This window comes from Ranitomeya imitator, chromosome 5 (genome assembly GCF_032444005.1).
Source record: "Ranitomeya imitator isolate aRanImi1 chromosome 5, aRanImi1.pri, whole genome shotgun sequence".
NCBI classification, from domain to species: domain Eukaryota; kingdom Metazoa; phylum Chordata; class Amphibia; order Anura; family Dendrobatidae; genus Ranitomeya; species Ranitomeya imitator.
Genome location: NC_091286.1, coordinates 701,064,750 through 701,084,184, shown reverse-complemented (window position 1 = coordinate 701,084,184; position 19,435 = coordinate 701,064,750). Strand labels below are relative to the sequence as shown.

The 19,435-nt window shown below is 42.3% G+C and overlaps 1 long non-coding RNA gene across 1 annotated transcript; it reads left to right on the top strand.

Moving 5' to 3' along the window:
- Positions 1-6,178: 6,178 nt before the first annotated feature.
- LOC138680991 (uncharacterized) lies at positions 6,179-12,515 on the top strand. Its single transcript, XR_011321866.1, has 3 exons — positions 6,179-6,280; positions 6,836-7,102; positions 10,160-12,515. It is a non-coding gene; the product is annotated as an uncharacterized lncRNA (long non-coding RNA).
- Positions 12,516-19,435: the final 6,920 nt, after the last annotated feature.

Here is a 19,435-nt window from a genome sequence, read left to right as displayed (position 1 = left end):
ACAGAAATATTCACAGACCATGTATGACTGTATGGCTGAGAAGTAAAAGCCTTCAACATTTTTAGAAGGTTTCATTCACTTTTATAGATCACAGAAATGTTCACAGACCATATAACAGTGTAAACCTACACACAAAGAAATCATTTTTTTTTCTGATTTTTGCGGTTCTCCGTGTTTATGCTGTGGGGCACCTTTTGTGTTTTTGTGTAACAATGCATGCCTGAGAAATAGAAGCCTACAATTTTCTTAAAAGCTTTTCAGCAGTTTTACAGATTACACTGTTACGGCTGGTGGAACGCACCGAGTAAATATATGAGTTGTTATAGGTGCGTTCGCAGCCCGGGGTCCACCGTGCATGAGAGAAGCCTGCTGCTAGAGAAATGGCAGCCCTATATGGCGGTACAATGTCAGATTAGACTCGAGTTCCATCACTCAGTCAGTATTAGCACGAACCCTGTTACTTCACAGAGTCGTGAAATAATTAGTGGGACTAAAACCCTAACTAGGGTTGTGCTTGCTGTGGAACTCTTCTGTGCTAACCGTACACATGAAGGAACCAGACGCTAAGCCAAGCGACTAATTGCCCCCACTGACGCTGCCTGCCTATGTAATTTACCACGGCTAACGGACACTCTCCACATGTAGCCTGAGTGGCAGAGTATTACTGGTGACAAGCATAAAACACAAATGATACTAGCGCATGGCCGTGTGAACCTGTCATAGCTGCAGCAACTTCAGGACCTTCCTAGAGGGCCAATGAGAGCTGCCACAGGACCTGAGGGTGCGACCCCGACCTCCAATCAGAGGTCCTCCCTGGGGCATGCTCAGAAGGGGAAAACCAGGACTTAGTCCCAGAGACATCTGCTCGCCACTGACCGGTATTGGCTACAATGGCTGAGCCTGGAAGGGCAGCAGTAATCAAGCGCAGAGTATCTGCCCTAGCCAGACCCTGGGACCGACGTCTCCGCTGAGCAGACTCCACTGTGGCTGGAGAAGAATGGGGGACTACAGCGGGGGTGGTTTGAAATTTCCCCTGTGCAGCGGCGGGAACTTGACACCTAACATACACCCACCATGTAACATTCTATGGCTGAGAAATAGAAGAATACCACATTTTTTTAAAGCGTTTTTACAGATTTAGAGAGCACAAAAATGTTCACCGACCATGTAATATTCTGCGGATGAGAAATGGAAGCCTGCAAAAAAATTTTTTTTCTTAGAAATGGAAAACAAAAATGAATTTTTGAAGGGCGTGATGAAAAAATAAAAGCGGTTAAACAAAGGTAAAGTCATAGAAGGGCAAATTCATACATCGCATTGGGTAAACCTCACCATTTAGGGTGTGTGCACATGTTGCGTTTTTATCTCGTTTTTTTCGCGATAAAAATACATAAAAAATGCATACATATGCATCCCATCATTTTTAATGCATTCTGCAATTTTTGTGCACATGATGCGGTTTTTTTTTTCGGCAAAAAAACGCATCGCGGGAAAAAACGCATCATGTTCATTAATTTTGGGGATTTTTCGCATTGGGAAGCTCCGGAAAAAAACGCACAAAAAACGCGAAAAAAAAACGCATGCGGATTTCTTGCAGAAAATGTCCGGTTTTCTTCAGGAATTTTCTGCAAGAAATCCTGATGTGTGCACATACCCTTACACAAAAAATTCACAAACACTTGTAGTTAAATTTTGAAAATGTTGACATAAAATCCTTATTTGTGCAACTTTCTTTCATGAAATGAAATAAAATTGTGTAAAATTAATAATAAATTTGTACTCCATCTACTCAATACAATTTGCTGAGGAAATCTCCACTTTTGCATCTTGCATGAAGTCATTCTGGATGATTTCTCTGGTAAGATATTTTCCTTCCACAGGTGCCTCCATCAATATGCAATGAAGCTTGCAAACCTGGATACAGAAAGGCAAAGCGAGAAGGGAAACCTCCGTGCTGTTACGATTGTGTCCGGTGTGCGAAGGGTGAAATGTCCAATACAACAGGTCGGTGACATCGAAGTATGTGTGAAGGGTGAAAGGTTTGGGTTGAAAAATATTTATGGAACAGAGTCGTAATGGACCCAATAGGGTAGATAATAAAGAGATGGTGTAAACAGCAAATAAGTACATTTTATACTTCCAGACAGGCTAGATTCTTGTGGTCTGTGTAAATGACCACCAGGGTCAAGAACTGCCATTCCTCCAGAGCCAGTTTAATAGCTAACAGTTCTCGATCGCCTATCGAGTAGTTGTGTTCTGGAGCAGAGAAGATTTTAGGAAAGAAGCCTCAGGTCACCATATGGCCAGGAGGAGACTTCTAGGTAAGAACGGCTCCTACTCCTGAGGAATAAACATTCACTTCCAAAAAGAACTGCTTATTATTGTCCTGTCAATGAAGCACCAGAGCTGAGGAGAAGGCCTGTTTCAAAGACACAGAGACATTTTCTGCCTCAGGAGTCCATGTCATAGTGTTGGCCCCTTTGTGTGTCAAGGTAGAACTAGGAGCAGTCTGAAAGGAAAAATGTGGAATGAATGGTAGTAGTCCGCGAATCCGAGAAACCGTTGGATAGTTTTAAGACCTTCAAGACGTGGCCACTTCAGGAAAGCAGACACCTTCTTGGGATCTATTTTCAAGCTGGTCTCGGAGCTGATCATAGAATCATAGAATGTTAGAGTTGGAAGGGACCTGAATGGTCATCGTGTCCAACCCTTGTTCAATGCAGGAGTCACTAAACCATATCAGACAGATGTCTGTCCAGCCTCTGTTTGAAGACGCCCATTGAAGGAGAACTCACCACCTCTCGTGGCAGACTGTTCCACTCAGTGATCACCCTCACTGTCAAAAAAATGTTTTCTAATATCTAATCTGTATCTTCTATTTTTCAGTTTCATTCCATTGCTTCTCATGTTTACATGTACAAATGATATCTGAGGGTCACTGTATGTTCCCCCCAGGATGTGCACAGAGGAGTATTGAGGCCATGGAAGTGCATTGCAGCCACAGGAGTAGCTGTGATTGCAATGCAGAATAAAAGTAAGTGTTAGTCTTGGACAAGCTATTTGTCCAGGGCAAATTTGAGAAAACCTGCTGGGCTGTTGTTTTTGAAACAGACTACAGGATGGTAGTGTGGCGGTCCGTTTCCTTTCAGGCTGGGTTTGCTATGTGGCCTACGGCCACAGGTTGCTTGTAAAAAAACCTGAAACAGAAGTTTGGGTGTGTCAGGGTCAGAGTCAGTGTCAGTCTGATGTTTGCTGGAGTGCAGAACAGTTGGTTCTGCAGAGCTCCACCTGTGTGAGACAACACAGGCAAGCAGAGCCAAACAACCAGGGGAGCTGAGATGCCTGGCACCCACAAGGTACACAGTGGTACTGTTGCCCACGGCAACTGGTCTTGGAGGTGGACATGGCCTGTGCAAACTGTAACAGGAGTGGTGGAACCACTGTGCCATTGCCCAAGGAGAGCCTGGTGGGATGTGACTAGGTGAACATCTGACATTTCACTAAAGCCCCTGATGGTGGGATTAAGCTTGGCTCCAGATGAACACCAGCTGCTACTCCAGGACAGACCATGGATGCACGGCAGCTGACCCCTAAGAGATTAGTAGTTGGAGCAGCTCGAAAGGTGAGGACATCTGATGCAGGCAGGGACTGGCAGGACTGGACTGGTATGGCTGATGCACAGGTTGGCATGGCAAGTGGTGGCAGATCCGGCTGATGTGCTGACTTGTACAACAGGTGCAGATGGTTGCGGCTGATATACAGACTGGCATGGCAGGTGCAGTGGGGAAATAAGTATTTGGTCCCTTGCTGATTTTGTAAGTTTGCCCACTGACAAAGACATGAACATAGAATAGAACAACCTCCAGCACACATAAAAAATAGGATAGTGATTAAACCCGCCGATAAGGGGGGGTCCATAGTGGTCATGGATAAATCACATTACACATCTATCATACAGTCACAGTTGAATGATAGAACCACATATCAGTCAATTGATCGAGATCCTACTTTTGATGTAGCAAGGGAGATACGTTTGATTATAAAAACATATAAAGAAAAAGGTACGATTGACGCCAAATTAAGTGAATATCTCATCAATACCCAACCGATGATACCTGTATTTTACGTATTGCCAAAGGTGCATAAGGACTTAATGAATCCACCAGGACGACCTATTGTGGCGTCAACTAATTCCCTTCTTTCTCCCCTGGCCATCACATTGGATCGTATTCTTACTCCCCTGTTACATAATATTTCTTCATATCTCAAAGACACAACAGATTTTCTATCTAAATTGCACGCCATCACTCCCGTGGTTTCTGGGTGCACACTCGTCACGTTAGACGTGAACAGTTTATATACGTGTATCGATCATCAAAGAGGTATTGCAGCGGTTCAATGGTTTTTGACAGAACATACTGATTTTTCCCCTGATCAGCTTCAGTTTTGTGTGGATTTACTATCCTTTGTGTTACACAAAAACTTCTTTATGTTTGGCGATCAGTATTACATACAAAGAACTGGGACAGCCATGGGTTCGAACATGGCACCGCCATATGCAAACATTTTTATGGCAGCTTTTGAGGAAACTTATGTTTATACACATCCGTTATTTCAAACACATTCTGTATACTGGAAACGGTATATAGATGATGTTTTTATGATTTGGAGGGGGGGAGAGGATCTTCTCCTTCGGTTCGTAAGTGACATTAACACCTGTGTTCCTAATTTGTCATTTTCCATGCAAAAAAGTAATGTATCCATTAATTTTTTGGACACAATGATTACATTAGAAGCTGACGGAAATCTTGATGTGGACCTGTACTGTAAACCAACTGATAAGAACAGTTTGTTGCATTATAGTAGCTGTCACCCTCGACATGTCAAGCAGTCTTTACCTATTTCTCAATATCATCGGTTATCACGGATTGTCTCTAATGAGGAGAAGCAGGCGATACGACATCATGAAATGTCAGTTAAATTCCTACAGCGTGGGTATCCTTTAAGAACACTTCAAAAGGCGACAAATAATATTAGGAACAACAGGGTGAATTTGGGGAGACAAAGAATACCTTTTGTCAGCACGTTTCATCCATATCTTTATAAGATAAAAAACTGTGTCTTACGTCACTGGGATTTGTTGGGTAAAGCATATCCGGGCATCCCGGAATTTAATGACACTCCCATCATGTGTTATAAAAAAAACCCTCGAATCTCAGAAATCTTTTGGTTAAGGCTGACATTGGGTCCGATAAACCCCATTACACACAAAGGACTCTTTCTACACAGAAGCGAGGTACGTTTCCTTGTCTTCATTGTTTTCAATGTTCTAACATCACGAAGGGAGAGACCTTCTCACACCCCCGATCCGGAAAAATTTTCAATATAAATGGCTTTTTCACATGCAATTCCTCTTATGTCATATATTTGATTAAGTGTCCATGCGGTCTCGGGTATGTTGGGGAGACTTCCCAGCATATCCGGGACCGCATATCCCAACACAAGTCTACCATCAGGTGTCAAAAGCTAATGCTACCTATTCCAGCACACTTTGCTGCTGCTGGACATAATGTGTCTCAACTTAAATATCAGGTCATAGAGAGTGTAGCATTACCTAGACGGGGAGGTGATAGGATCAAGAGACTTAAATCCAGGGAATCTTTTTGGATTTTCACATTACAAACACTGGAACCGTGGGGACTGAATAGGGAGTATGAGATCAGTTATTGAATATATTTTGATTATACGTCACAGTGTTTAATAAGTAGGCTGTATGTATATGTATATATATTTGAGTCATTTATTTTTTCTTTTTTATCTTTTCTTTTTCATAGGTTCCTTGATGTATAGGTATGTATCCCCTAAATGAGCGCTTATCTCCTCTTCTTTGGTTTTTTTCTTCCCTTCTTCTCTTTTTATTTTCCTGTTAATATTCTTTGTTTCCTTTCCTCTCATATAGTTTTGCACTACTTAGCGTCAGCATTTTATCTTTTATTCTCCTAGTTCTTTTGATTCCGGTACTATATGAGCGACGCTTTATATGTCTGTGCCTGCGTGGCTTTCTCTCCCTTCTGCTTTACTATATCACTCGGCTTCACCCGGTGCCATGGTTACGACACATGAGTACTTCTCCTCTCTCTTGTTCGGCTTTTTCCGGGATGACTCGGCTTCACCACATGTGACTGACCGGAGATTACATCAGTGCCCTATATAAGGTCCTTCTACACACTGCTCCATTACTGCTCGGGGAGGCCTTTTCTTATCTTGTTCACCACTAAAGGTATTTATCTTTCACAGCACGCTGAGGCTTGTTTATTTGTTCATTGTTGGTGGTCTTTTTCTTTTTTTCTCCCGGGGACCTCTGGCTCATTATGGGGATACATCGCTACTAACTTTCGTGTGTTTATTTATATCTTTATAGCTTATGTGCTATACATTTTGTGCAGGATTTGTATATTATAGAGCGACTATATACATTTGTACCTCCCCATTCTTATTTTTTCACGGCTCTGACCTCTATTGGGGTGATTATAGACATTTAGTTATTTATTGATTTATTTACCCATTATTTTCTCTTTAGGTTCATTTGGAACCATGCATCATTCATTGTCCTGCCTTCAAGGCCTATATTATGTGAACACCTGGTTTTATGATTAATTTGATAAATGGATATCATATTTACTTTTTTCCATGGTGTTGATTTTGAGAGTTCAGATACATATATGGACTACCAGTATTTTTGTTGATGTTATGTAATAACAGTTCTTGATTTATTATCTGTATTTTCATAGTATACAATTTATTTATGTTGTATTTTTTGTTTTTATTTGTATAGATTGTACCCTTGATAAAGACCTTTTCACGGTCGAAACGTTGGGAAAATCTCTCATTATACTTTGTTTCATGGCTGTGAACCCCCAGAATTAATGAATAAAATTGCATCATTGTGAATTGAAGACAAGACTTTTCTCACCTTTTTTATGTGTGCTGGAGGTTGTTCTATTCTATTGACTTTATTTTTTTCCTCCTAAGCACCTACTTGTATTGAGTGCAAAGTGATCCTGATTATTCATAAAGACATGAACATGCTATAAATTTAACGGTAAGTTAATTTTAACATTGAGAGATAGAATATCAAAAATCAAATCCAAAAAATCCCATTGCATAAATTATATAAATTTATTTGCATTTTGCAGAGAGAAATAAGTATTTGATCCCTCTGGCAAACAAGTCTTAAAAATTGGTGGCAAAACCCTTGTTAGCAAGCACAGCAGTCAGACATTTTCTGTAGTTGATGATGAGGTTTGCGCACATGTCAGGAGGAATTTTGGTCCACTCCTCTTTGCAGATCATCTCTGTATCATTAAGATTTTGAGGCTGTCGCTTGGCAACTCTGAACTTCAACTCCCTCCATAAGTTTTCTATGGGATTAAGGTCTGGAGAATGGCTAGACCATTCCATGACCTTAATGTGCTTCTTTTTGAGCCACTCCTTTGTTGCCTTGGTGGATGTTTTGGGTCATTGTCTTCCTGGAAGACCCAGCTATGACCCATTTTAAATGTCCTGGCGGAGGGAAGGAGGTTGTCCCTCAGGATTTTATAGTACACGGCTCCATCCATTCTCCCATTAATGGGGTGAAGTAGTCCTGTGCCATTAGCAAAGAAACACCTTCAAAGCATAATGTTTAATGTTCCACCTTCTTGCTTGACAGTGGGGATGGTGTTCTTTGGATCATAGGCAGCATTTCTCTTCCTCCAAACACGGCGAGTTGAGTTATTGCCAAATACCTCAATTTTGTCTCATCTGACCAAACCACCTTCTCCCAATCACTCACAGAATCATCCCGGTGTTCATTGGCAAACTTCAGACGGGCCTGCACATGTGCCCTTGTGAGCAGGGGACCTTGCGGGCACTGCAGGATTTTTTAACCTTCACGGCGTAATGTGCTACAAATGGTTTTTTGGTGACTGTGGTCCCAGCTGTCATTAAATCATTAACAAGTTCCCCCGTGTAGTTTTAGGCTGATCTCTCACCTTCCTCATGATCAATGATACCCCACGAGGTGATATTTTGCATGGTGCCCCAGATCGATGTCGATTGACAGCCATTTTGTATTTCTTCCATTTTCTTACTACTCCACCAACAGTTGTCTCCATCTCACCCAGCGTCTTACTTATGGTTTTGTAGCTCATTCCAGCTTTGTACAGGTCTATGATCTTGTCCCTGACATCCTTATAAAGCTCTTTGGACTTTCCCATGTTGTAGAGGTCAGAGTCGGACTGATTGAGTCTGTGGACAGGAGTCTTTTATAAAGGTGACTATGTAAGACAGCTGTTTTTAATGCAGGAAACGAGTTGATTAGGAGCATCTAACTGGTCTGTAGGAGCCAGAACTCTTAATGGTTGGTAGGGGGTCAAATACTTATTTGTCACTGCAAAATGCAAATAAATTTATATAATTTATACAATGTGAATTTCTGGATTTTCAATGTTAAAATTAACCTACCCTTAAAATTATAGACTTTTCATGTCTTTGTGAGTGGGCAAACTTACAAAATCAGCAAGGGATCAAATACTTATTTCCCCCACTGTATACAGACTAGCACTGCAGGTGCTGGCGGATCCAGCTGATGTATAGAATGAGAAGAAAAGTACTGGCAAGGAGGTTAGGAATGGACAGACACTCGCGTGAACTAGCAGACTGGGACATGAGAACTAGAGAGCGTGTTTGGGAACAGACTAACAAAGTTACACAGTCAACTCCATACAGTTGTAGGTGAGTGAATTAATAAGTGTCTCCCAGTGATTGGCTGGGGACACTTTAGGATGACGCCATCGGCCCCTTTTAGGATGGGAAGCGCACGCACACGTGCCCTAAGCACAGTGCTTGGGGATCTTGTATCCTCGGCAGAAGCAGTCAAGGAAGGAGGAGTGAGAGCAGGATGGGAGCCACGATGGTGAGTTGTTGTGCCTGCCAGGGCGAAGGGCAGCGTTTAGTGACACTGACGCTACAGGAACCTTCTCGTTAAGAAAGTCCTGTGATTACAGCAGCCTCAGCACTGAATAGTAGGAGAAAGCAAGAGACAATCGTAATGTGAGCAAGCAGAGACAATGACCACGACTTGGCTGAGGGTCTGTAACCTGGCAAACAATGATAACTTACTGTGTTCTTCTAGAAAGCTTCCGGGCCCCAATGCAGAATCTATAGGTTTCTAAATCTTCTCTTGTGTAGCAGAACCACCTTTTGGTCTCCTCAGACATCAGGACACAGGTTCCACAGTTACCCTTTTATCCTATATCTCTGCTTCATGTTAGTGAGTTAGGGAGAATGGAGAAACTAGAAAGGGAAAATCCTGAGGTCATGAGGCTCTAACAACACGGGTAGCACGGTTTACCGCCATATTTCCTTTGACACACGCGACTTACATAATACCTAAATACGGAGAAATACATTAGTAGGTTACGTTATTTTTCTCATTATTGTGACTCTTTTATTCCATCTTTCTTCTTTATCTCTTCTTTTACATCCTTTTCTTATTTTTATCCTCGTCCTCTACTTCCACATTTTTTAATCCTCCACTTCTTTTTTCACTTCTTATTCTTCAACATTCTCTTCTATTAATCTTTGCTATTTTCCATTTGTTTTGTACATCCTCTTCATTGCTTCCTCGCCTTGTTTTTTCTTCTAATACCTCTTTTCTTCTTACTCTGTATTTCTCACTCTATTTTCTTTTTTCTTTCTATTCCTTTCTTCTTCTTCCTTCTTATTGTTATTGTCCTCCTTTCTTTCACCTTCATCCTTTTTATCTTCTTTCTTGCTTCTTCCACTTCCTACTTTCTCCCCTTTTTCTTATTCTTCTCTTCCTCCTCCTCATCATGATCCACCTACTACTCAGCCCTCCGTCCATTCTACTTACTCTACCCTTCATCCTTCTTTTTGTTGTCTTCATCTTTGTTACCTTTTATCCTTCCTCTTCATTTTCCTTTTTTCCTCTTCTTTTCTTTTTCTTCTTTTTCCCTTAATCTACTCCTCCTCCTCTTCTTCTTCTACATCTTCTTCCTTCCTTTCATAGGGCATATCAAACACTTGTTCAGAATATTTGTACATGTATTTCACTTTGATTTTTCCTATGTTAATTATCACAATATTTCATCCACAGACTCACAAAACTGCTTGAAATGTTTTGGGTATGAAAACTCCAACGCTGATAGATCCGGGTGTGTCCCCAAAGACGTCGATTTTCTTTCATACGGAGACACCTTAGGAGCCACTTTGACAAGTGTCTCATTACTTTTTTTCATCATGTCAACTGTAATTTTGGGAATTTTTTGGAGGAATCGAGAAACACCGATAGTAAAAGCCAATAATCGCATCCTCAGCTACATTCTGCTCATTTCTATTGCACTTTGCTTCATGGGCACTTTGCTATTTATTGGGCGGCCATCACAGGTTTGTTGTCTTCTCCGACAAGCTGCCTTCGGAGTTGTCTTCACCGTCTCCATTTCTTCTGTATTGGCCAAAACTTTGACAGTCATCATTGCCTTCAAAGCTACTCAGCCCGGGAGCAGGGTTAAGAAACTTTTAGGATCAAGAATTTCCATCATCCTGGTGTTCCTCTGCTCTTTGGGTGAAATTCTGCTATCAGTCTTATGGATCATGCTCTATCCACCCTATTTAGATGTTGACACAGAGATGGACACTATTCTACTATTCTGTAATCAAGGGTCACCCACCTTCTTCTTCTTGAATATCGGTTACATTGGTATACTGGCTCTGATTTGTCTTGGGGCCGCATTTATGGCCAAAGATTTCCCAGACAGATTTAATGAAGCCAAGAACATAAGTTTCAGTATCTTAATATTCTGTAGTGTGTGGGTGACATTTGTCCCAACCTACCTCAGTGTGAAGGGGAAGAACATGGTGGCTGTGGAGGTCTTTGCCATCTTGACATCCAGTGCAGGATTAATGAGTTTTATTTTCTTACCCAAGTGTTATTTCATTTATATCAGTAACAAACAGTCTATAAGAAGATAAACTACTACTAATGATCACATTTGTTGAAGCTGAATTGAAGTTTCCTTGAATAGTGATGGGCGAACTTCCAGTGTTTGCCATGCTGTCATGTGCATCACAGCACGGCAAGCAATGCCTATGATCAGTGGTAAGATTAGAGAGCTGCGGTTCCCAAGCTGTTAGATTACAGCATGAGCCTGCAGCTGTGACCAGAGGTAAAAATTAAGTTGTCACAGGCGTCGGCTGATGGGACCACTACTCCCATGAGTCTACGCCTGCTGTCGCTGATAACAGCTGGCACTATTAATTAATAATAAAAAATATGATGTGCATTCCATTGTATTCCTGATAACCAGCCAGGCAAAACTCACCGCTGCAGGCTGCAACCCTCAGCTGTCAGCTTTATAAAGGCTGGTTATCAAGAATAGAGGTAAATAATTTTAAAAAATGGCGTGGGGTCCCGCCATTTTTGACAAATAGTCTAGCTAAAGCAAACAGCTGGGGGCTATAATTCTCTGGCTGGTAAGGAGCCATAGATTTTGTCCCCCTCAGCCCAAAAATAGCAGCCCGCAGCCAACCCAGCAAAGACGCACCTATTAGATGTGTCAATTCTGGCTCCTTGCGCAGCTCTTCCCACTTGCCCTGTGGTGGTGGCAAGTGGGGTTAATATTTGTGGGGTTGATGTCACCTTTTTATTGTCAGGTGACATCAAGCCCATAGCTTGGTAATAGAGAGGCATCTAGAAGATGCCCATCCATTAGTAATCCTACAGTTATATTGTAAATAATCCATGGGTTCAGGTGACCAGTGCATCCACATCCTGACCTTCCTAAATGTATCCATGGGTTCAGTGATGTCCAATGGAGCAGATCTGTATTCTTTCAGCCAGGGCTGTGGTCCCCTAAGCATCCTATATAATGTAAAATCTGTGTCCCATGAGGTGGAACCATGATCTGGCAGCTATCCTGCAGAGTGTTCCTGGCTGTGGTTTTGTAAAGAATCTCTGATTATTTGGATCTTTGGATATTTGGATCGCTTAGATGTCTTGGATATTTGGATGTATATTGTTATGGAGGCATGTCTCTTTTTTATAGCTCACAACTGTTCTTCAACCATTATTCACAGGTTGAGGGGAAGGTGTGATGATATTAACATGCATTGTTTGATTGTTTAGTTTATCTTTCAATGTTTGCAAGTCAACAAACTGCATGACCTGGTATAATGTGTAATTAACATATCAGTAAATATCATTGTTCAGGGACCCTGCATCCTTGTTCTGCAAAGATAACAGTACAATAAACTATAGGAGCTGATAAAAGAGGTAAATAACAACCATTCATCAATTTACAAATCTCAATTAAACCTACAAGAAGAGTCAACATAAAGATAAAATTCTATGCCTCCTGGTTTACTGAAAATAGACATCTGGATAATGGATAATTAAGATTAAATGCTGTGTCCTCACACAAACTGATTAGAATATTAAATTCTTTGACAATAGGACTAAATTTACTTCCTGGATTTATGACTCACTACGTGGACTCAACTCCCACCTCCACCAGAAGGACTCTGTATAACTAAGAGAACATCTCCCATCTCCTCTCCATTTGTAACAAAATCCTTAACTCCTTAATGATCGCCAATACGTCTTTAACAGAGTGTGGGGGCTCCCTCTCCCTCTTTGACCCTGGGATCATGATTGTGTGGTCCTGATGTTTGCCATGACAACTAATGAACAAATAGCGCCCTTAGAGTCTGCCGGCTACAGTGGTCTGTTCAGAAGTTAGCAACACTTAGGTGGTAAAAATACACATTTTCATTTCGGTCATGCCACTTTGCATTAATGCCTGAAAAGCACCAGAAGGGTTAAGAAACTACCTGACAGCGGTTTTCAATATGTCATGGGGCACTGTTTTTAAAATGGTATCACTTTTGAGAGTTTTCCAATATACACATGAGGTCAAAATTGTTGGCACTCCTCGTTTAATGACAGAAAAACCTGCAATGGTCACAGAAATAACTTGAATCTGACAAAAGTAATAATAAATAAAAGATTTATGAAAATGAACAGATGAAAGTCAGACATTGCTTTTCAACCATGCTTCCACGGAATTAAAAAAAAAAACCTCATGAAATCGGCCTGGACAGAAATGATGGTAGCCCTGAAAATAATGTGACAAAAGGGACATGTTAAATCGCGGTGTGCTCACTAACTAGCATCACAGGGGTCTACAATCCTGGAATCAGTGAGTGGCCGGTATATAGGGCTACAGATACTCACTGTGCTGTTTGGGGACATGGTGGGTATCACACTCAACATGGACCAGAGGGAGAGAAGGAAAAAGTTGTCTCAGGACATTAGAAAGTATATTATAGACAAACATGTTAAAGGTAAAAGTTATGAGTAGTGTTGAGCATTCCGATACCGCAAGTATCGGGTATCGGCCGATACTTGCGGTATCGGAATTCCGATACCGAGATCCGATATTTTTGTGGTATCGGGTATCGGTATCGGAGGTGTAAAATAAAGAATTAAAATAAAAAATATTGTTATATTCACCTCTCCGGCGGCCCCTGGAACATCACCGCGAGTCACCAGCGTCCGGCAGGCTTCTTTGTTCAAAATGAGCGCCTTTAGGACCTGCGGAATGACGTCGCTGCTTCTGATTGGTCGCGTGCCGCCCATGTGACCGCCACGCGACCAATCAGAAGCCGCAACGTCATTCCTCAGATAAATTCCTAGAATGAGCGCCTTTAGGACCTGTGGAATGACGTCGCGGCTTCTGATTGGTCGCGTGGCGGTCACATGGGCGGCACGCGACCAATCAGAAGCCGCGACGTCATTCCGCAGGTCCTAAAGGCGCTCATTTTGAGCAAAGAAGCCTGCCGGACGCCGGTTCCTCGCGGTGATGTTCCAGGGGCCGCCGGAGAGGTAAATATAACAATATTTTTTATTTTAATTCTTTATTTTACACCTCACTATGGATCCCAGGGCCTGAAGGAGAGTTTCATCTCCTTCAGACCCTGGGATCCATCAGGATACCTTCCGATACTTGGTGTTCCATTGACTTGTATTGGTATCGGATATCGGTATCGGCGATATCCGATACTTTTCGGGTATCGGCCGATACTATCCGATACCGATACTTTCAAGTATCGGACGGTATCGCTCAACACTAGTTATGAGACATCTCCAAGCAGCTTGATGTTCCTGTGACTACAGCTGCACATATTATTCAGAAATGTAAGATCCATGGGACTGTAGCCGACCTCCCTGGATGTGGCCACAGGAGGAACATTGATGACAAATCAAAGAGACGGATAATACGAATGGTAACAAAAGAGCCCAGAAAAACTTCTAAACAGATTAAAGGTGAACTTCAAGCTCAAGGAACATCAGTGTCAGATCGCACCATCGGTCGTTGTATGAGCCAAAGTGGACTTTCATGGGAGATGACCAAGGAGGACATCATTGTTGAACAAAATCCATAAAAAGCCAGACTGGAATTTTCCAAACTACATGTTGCAAGCCACAAAGCTTCTGGGAGAATGTCCTATGGACAGATGAGACAAGAATGGAACTTTTTGGCAAGGCACATCAGCTCTATGTTCACAGATGGAAAAATGAAGCATATCAAGAAAATAACACTGTCCCTACTGTGAAACATGGAGGAGGCTCTGTTATGTTCTGGGGCTGCTTTGCTGCATCTGGCACAGGGTGTCTAAAATCTGTGCAGGGTAGAATTAAATCTCAAGACTATCAATGGATTCTAGAGAGAAATGTGCTGACCAGTGTCAGAAAGCTTGGTCTCAGTCGCAGGTCATGGGTCTTGCAACAGGATAATGACCCAAAACACACAGCAAAAACACCCAAGAATGGCTAAGAGGAAAACATTGGACTATTCTGAAGTGGCCTTCTAGGAGCCCTGACCTAAATCCTATTGAGCATCTTTGGAAAGAGCTGAAACATGTCATCTGAAAAAGGTAACCTTCAAACACGAGACAATGGAGCAGTTTGATCTTGAGGAGCGGCCAAAATACCTGTCGAGAGGTGCAGAAGTCTCATTGACAGTTACAGGATTCGTTTGTAGTGATTGCCTCAAAAGGCCGTGCAACAAAATATTAAGTTAAGGGTCCCATCATTTCTGTCCAGGACGATTTCATGAGTTTTATTTTTTTTTTAAAAATCTGTGGAAGCATGGTGGACAAGCAACGTCTGATTTTCATTTTTTCATTTTCATAGATTTTTTTAAATTTATTATTACTTTTGTCAAATTCAAGTTATTTCTGTGACCAATGTGGGTTTTTCTGTCATTAAATGAGGGGGCCCAACAATTTTGACCACATGTGTATAGGACCCCCAAAGTCACTTCAATGCTATATGGTTCAGTGTATGATGGAATAAGGCATAATACCAAGAAAAGCTCCATAACAAACTGGAGGCATACAGAGATATGCTGATATGCTGGCACATAGGGATCGGTGTGCTTCATAAAGGTTGGAGTGACAATACTGTTGTATTTCTTCTGATCTCACGATCATGGACATATCTCCTGTCAGTTGAGACGCAGAGCTCTGATTCTTCAGAATACAGCCCCTACTGACTCGTAATTAGGATGGGCTGCGTTGAATTACATGACAGGTGACATTTTATTACATTATTGGAGAACCCCTTAAAATCTGGCTACTAATTAGACTTATTAAGCATCTTTACTTTATAGAAGTCACAACTCCACTTCATAGTCAGCATCGCGTTCCAGAAAAGCTCTACATTTTCCTGAACATTTAATAAAAGCACTTGGTTTAGCTCGCTGATGTTCTGCAGTTTGTGGGTGACTCCAATGACCCTCAGTAGTATGTAGACATCATTGAAAGAGGACATATCAGTTCCAATAAAAAGCGGGCGAAATTCGAAGACTTTCCTGAAACACCCGCCATCTAATGTAAAACCTGCAGACCTGAAATAATGAGTTTTCCGGGTATCATAGGACGCAGGCCTTATCTCCACTATTGCACGGCGGACTCAAAATCTGTGAGGTTGGGATTAAGTAATTGTAAAAGGAGGATGATTCTATACAATGTCAGAATGGCGAATGAAGCCTAGTTGTGATTAGATCTGAAGAATTGGTGGACTCATAAACTTGTCCATTGATTACACGAGGAGAATCAATTACCTTTTTTTTTTCTTGCAAATTTTGACAAACACTGAACACATTGAATCAGTGAGTTTTATGTCAGATGGAAACTTTCCTCCCTTCACCCAGCAGTATAAACGTTACTTAATCCTGACATCGCTATTCATCACACATAGTATAAGGCAAAAAAAAATGCAGACTGGGTGAGCGCTGCCAAAGAGACGATGAGGAAGGTCCAAGGTAAAAGCAAACGTCAATGCACTATGTGTTTCAGAGACGTTCAGGCTCCTTCGTCAAATGTACGGATTACAGGATATTACTCACAACCTTTATAAGAGTCACAAATTACGATTATTGATTATGCAAAGTATAAAAATACATATATAAGCATAATAAAAAATTACAACATCGTATAAAAACCTTTGAATGGATCACAATAACATGTACTGAAATGACTTATTGCATATTGTTAGAAAATGAGAAATCAGACGTATTTAATAGAGTTGAGCGACCTTGACCTTTTTAGAGTCGAGCCGGGTTTCGCGAAACCCGACTATCTCAAAAGTCGGGTCGAGTGAAATCGGCCGATTATGGCGAAAAGTCGGGATCGACCGAAACACGAAACCCAATGCAAGTCAATGGGGCAGCATAGTCGGCAGTGAGTGGGGGCCAGGAAAACACCTAGAGTGCCCATTTTAATGTCAAAACCATCCATTCTTCTTAATGAAGCTTGTCAAGCGTAATTTACCTTATAATAATTGGAAGGCATTTGAAATTGGGGGTCATTTGGCTAAAGTTGTGTGGGGTAGGGCTGGTTCAAGTAATTAGTGGGCCCAGGAAATCTGGACCACGTCACGGCAGTGGAGCAGGGAGAGGTAAGTATTTCAACTTTGCAAGTGCTGTGATCCTGAGCAAGCAGGGGGGGCCCACTTGTTGGCATTGGCACTGGCACAGGGCCCCTCAAAGTACAGCGGTGTGTTTGCACGGCGGGGGCGCCTCCCACCGGCAGCAACACTTTTGCGTACTATGAGAGGCCCTGTGCCAGTGACGTCGCCAACTAGTATTCCTCCCCCCACCTGATGAAGGAACCTGCACTTTCATCTGCACCTTCCTCTTTGTCCCCGTGTAAGGTGGTATGGTATGCGGGAAGGGGAACCTGACTTTCAGCAGGGTCACAATGTTGTTGTGTAGCATGCACGGGGAATGTTGCGTTATGGGTCAATGTACCAGCAGACTCATCTATCACTGGCTGGGCAATGGGCACGATGAAGTGGAAACACAGATATAGGCCCAAAGAATAAAGTGGGCTAAATGCAGTTCAAAATTGGTAACACAGGAATAACCAGGGGGCATTGCAGTGGAGGACAACTGGAATGAGAGGCTGACACAGAGAGTAGGGCCAAATCAGTAAGTAGTCGAAATGCAGTTCAAAATTGGCAACCGTAGTAAACAGGCGGCACAGCTTTGTTCAGTGGAGGAGAACAGCAAGGAGTGGCAGACACCGATAGTAGGCCCCAACCCAACTAGTAGGCCAAATGCAGTCTAACATTAACAACTACTTAACGAGAGCCTGAAAATGGAATTTCAGGACAGGAAACCAGGAGAACAGCAAGGAGTGGCAGACACCGATAGTAGGCCCCAAACCAACTAGTACGCCAAATGCAGTTGTTCCATTTAACCACAATTTAATGAGAGCCTGAAGATAGAAGCTCAGGAAAGGCAACCTGGGGAACACCTTGGAGTGTAACACACCATCTCTCTCCACCCCATACCCATTTTGTAGGCCTAATGCAGTGTACTTTTCTACAACTACTATACGAGAGTCGGAAGACCGAAGCAATGGCAAGGAAACCTGGAGAACACCTTGGAGTGTAACACACCATCTCTCTCCACCCCATACCCAATTTGTAGGCCTAATGCAGTGTAGTTTCCAAGAACTACTAAACGAGAGCCGGAAGATCGAAGCTCAGGAAAGGCAACCTGGGGAACACCTTGGAGTGTAACACACCCTCTCTCTACACCCCATACCCAATTTGAAGGCCTAATGCAGTGTAGTTTCCAAGAACTACTAAACGAGAGCCGGAAGATCGAAGCTCAGGAAAGGCAACCTGGGGAACACCTTGGAGTGTAACACACCATCTCTCTACACCCCATACCCAATTTGAAGGCCTAATGCAGCGTAGTTTCCAACAACTACTAAACGAGAGCCGGAAGATCGAAGCTCAGGAAAGGCAACCTGGGGAACACCTTGGAGTGTAACAAACCCTCTCTCTACACCCCATACCCAATTTGTAGGCCTAATGCAGCGTAGTTTCCGACAACTACTAAACGAGAGCATGAAGATCGAAGCTCAGGAAAGGCAACCTGGGGAACACCTTGGAGTGTAACACACCCTCTCTCTACACCCCATACCCAATTTGAAGGCCTAATGCAGTGTAGTTTCCAAGAACTACTAAACGAGAGCCGGAAGATCGAAGCTCAGGAAAGGCAACCTGGGGAACACCTTGGAGTGTAACACACCCTCTCTCTACACCCCATACCCAATTTGAAGGCCTAATGCAGCGTAGTTTCCAACAACTACTAAACGAGAGCCGGAAGATCGAAGCTCAGGAAAGGCAACCTGGGGAACACCTTGGAGTGTAACACACCCTCTCTCTACACCCCATACCCAATTTGAAGGCCTAATGCAGTGTAGTTTCCAAGAACTACTAAACGAGAGCCGGAAGATCGAAGCTCAGGAAAGACAACCTGGGGAACACCTTGAAGTGTAACACAACGTCTCTCTACACCACGGAAGGGCTGATTCTTAGGAAGGAAGGCTGTTGGAAATAAGCATTGCGCGTCCGAGGGTGATTATATTCTTATTAGGTATATACTCACCCTCGGACGCGCCCTGCTTCTTTATTTGGAATGAATGTTTATTTGCAATGTGGTGTTTACTTTCTCTATTATTTTGGTAATTAATGATTTTATTATTTTCATTGTTTTGCATCTTCTCGGCAATAATATAAAGAAGACGCGACAGGACAACACTCGGTGGATGCCATATCTGTGTTTTCAATTTAAAAAACCTTTCAGTTAAATACTTGCAGGATAAAGTAATTGTAGCTGGTGGCCATTTTTAGTACTGTACCAGATTTTAGTTGTGTGTTTGTTTTTAATGTTAAAATGTCTGCATTTGATATCTCACCAGTATTTTCTTTTTTATAAGCAAAATACTTTTTTTTTTATTTTATGATGTTGGTTCTAGGGGTACACGGGCAGCAGTAGACAGGTCAGTGGAGGCC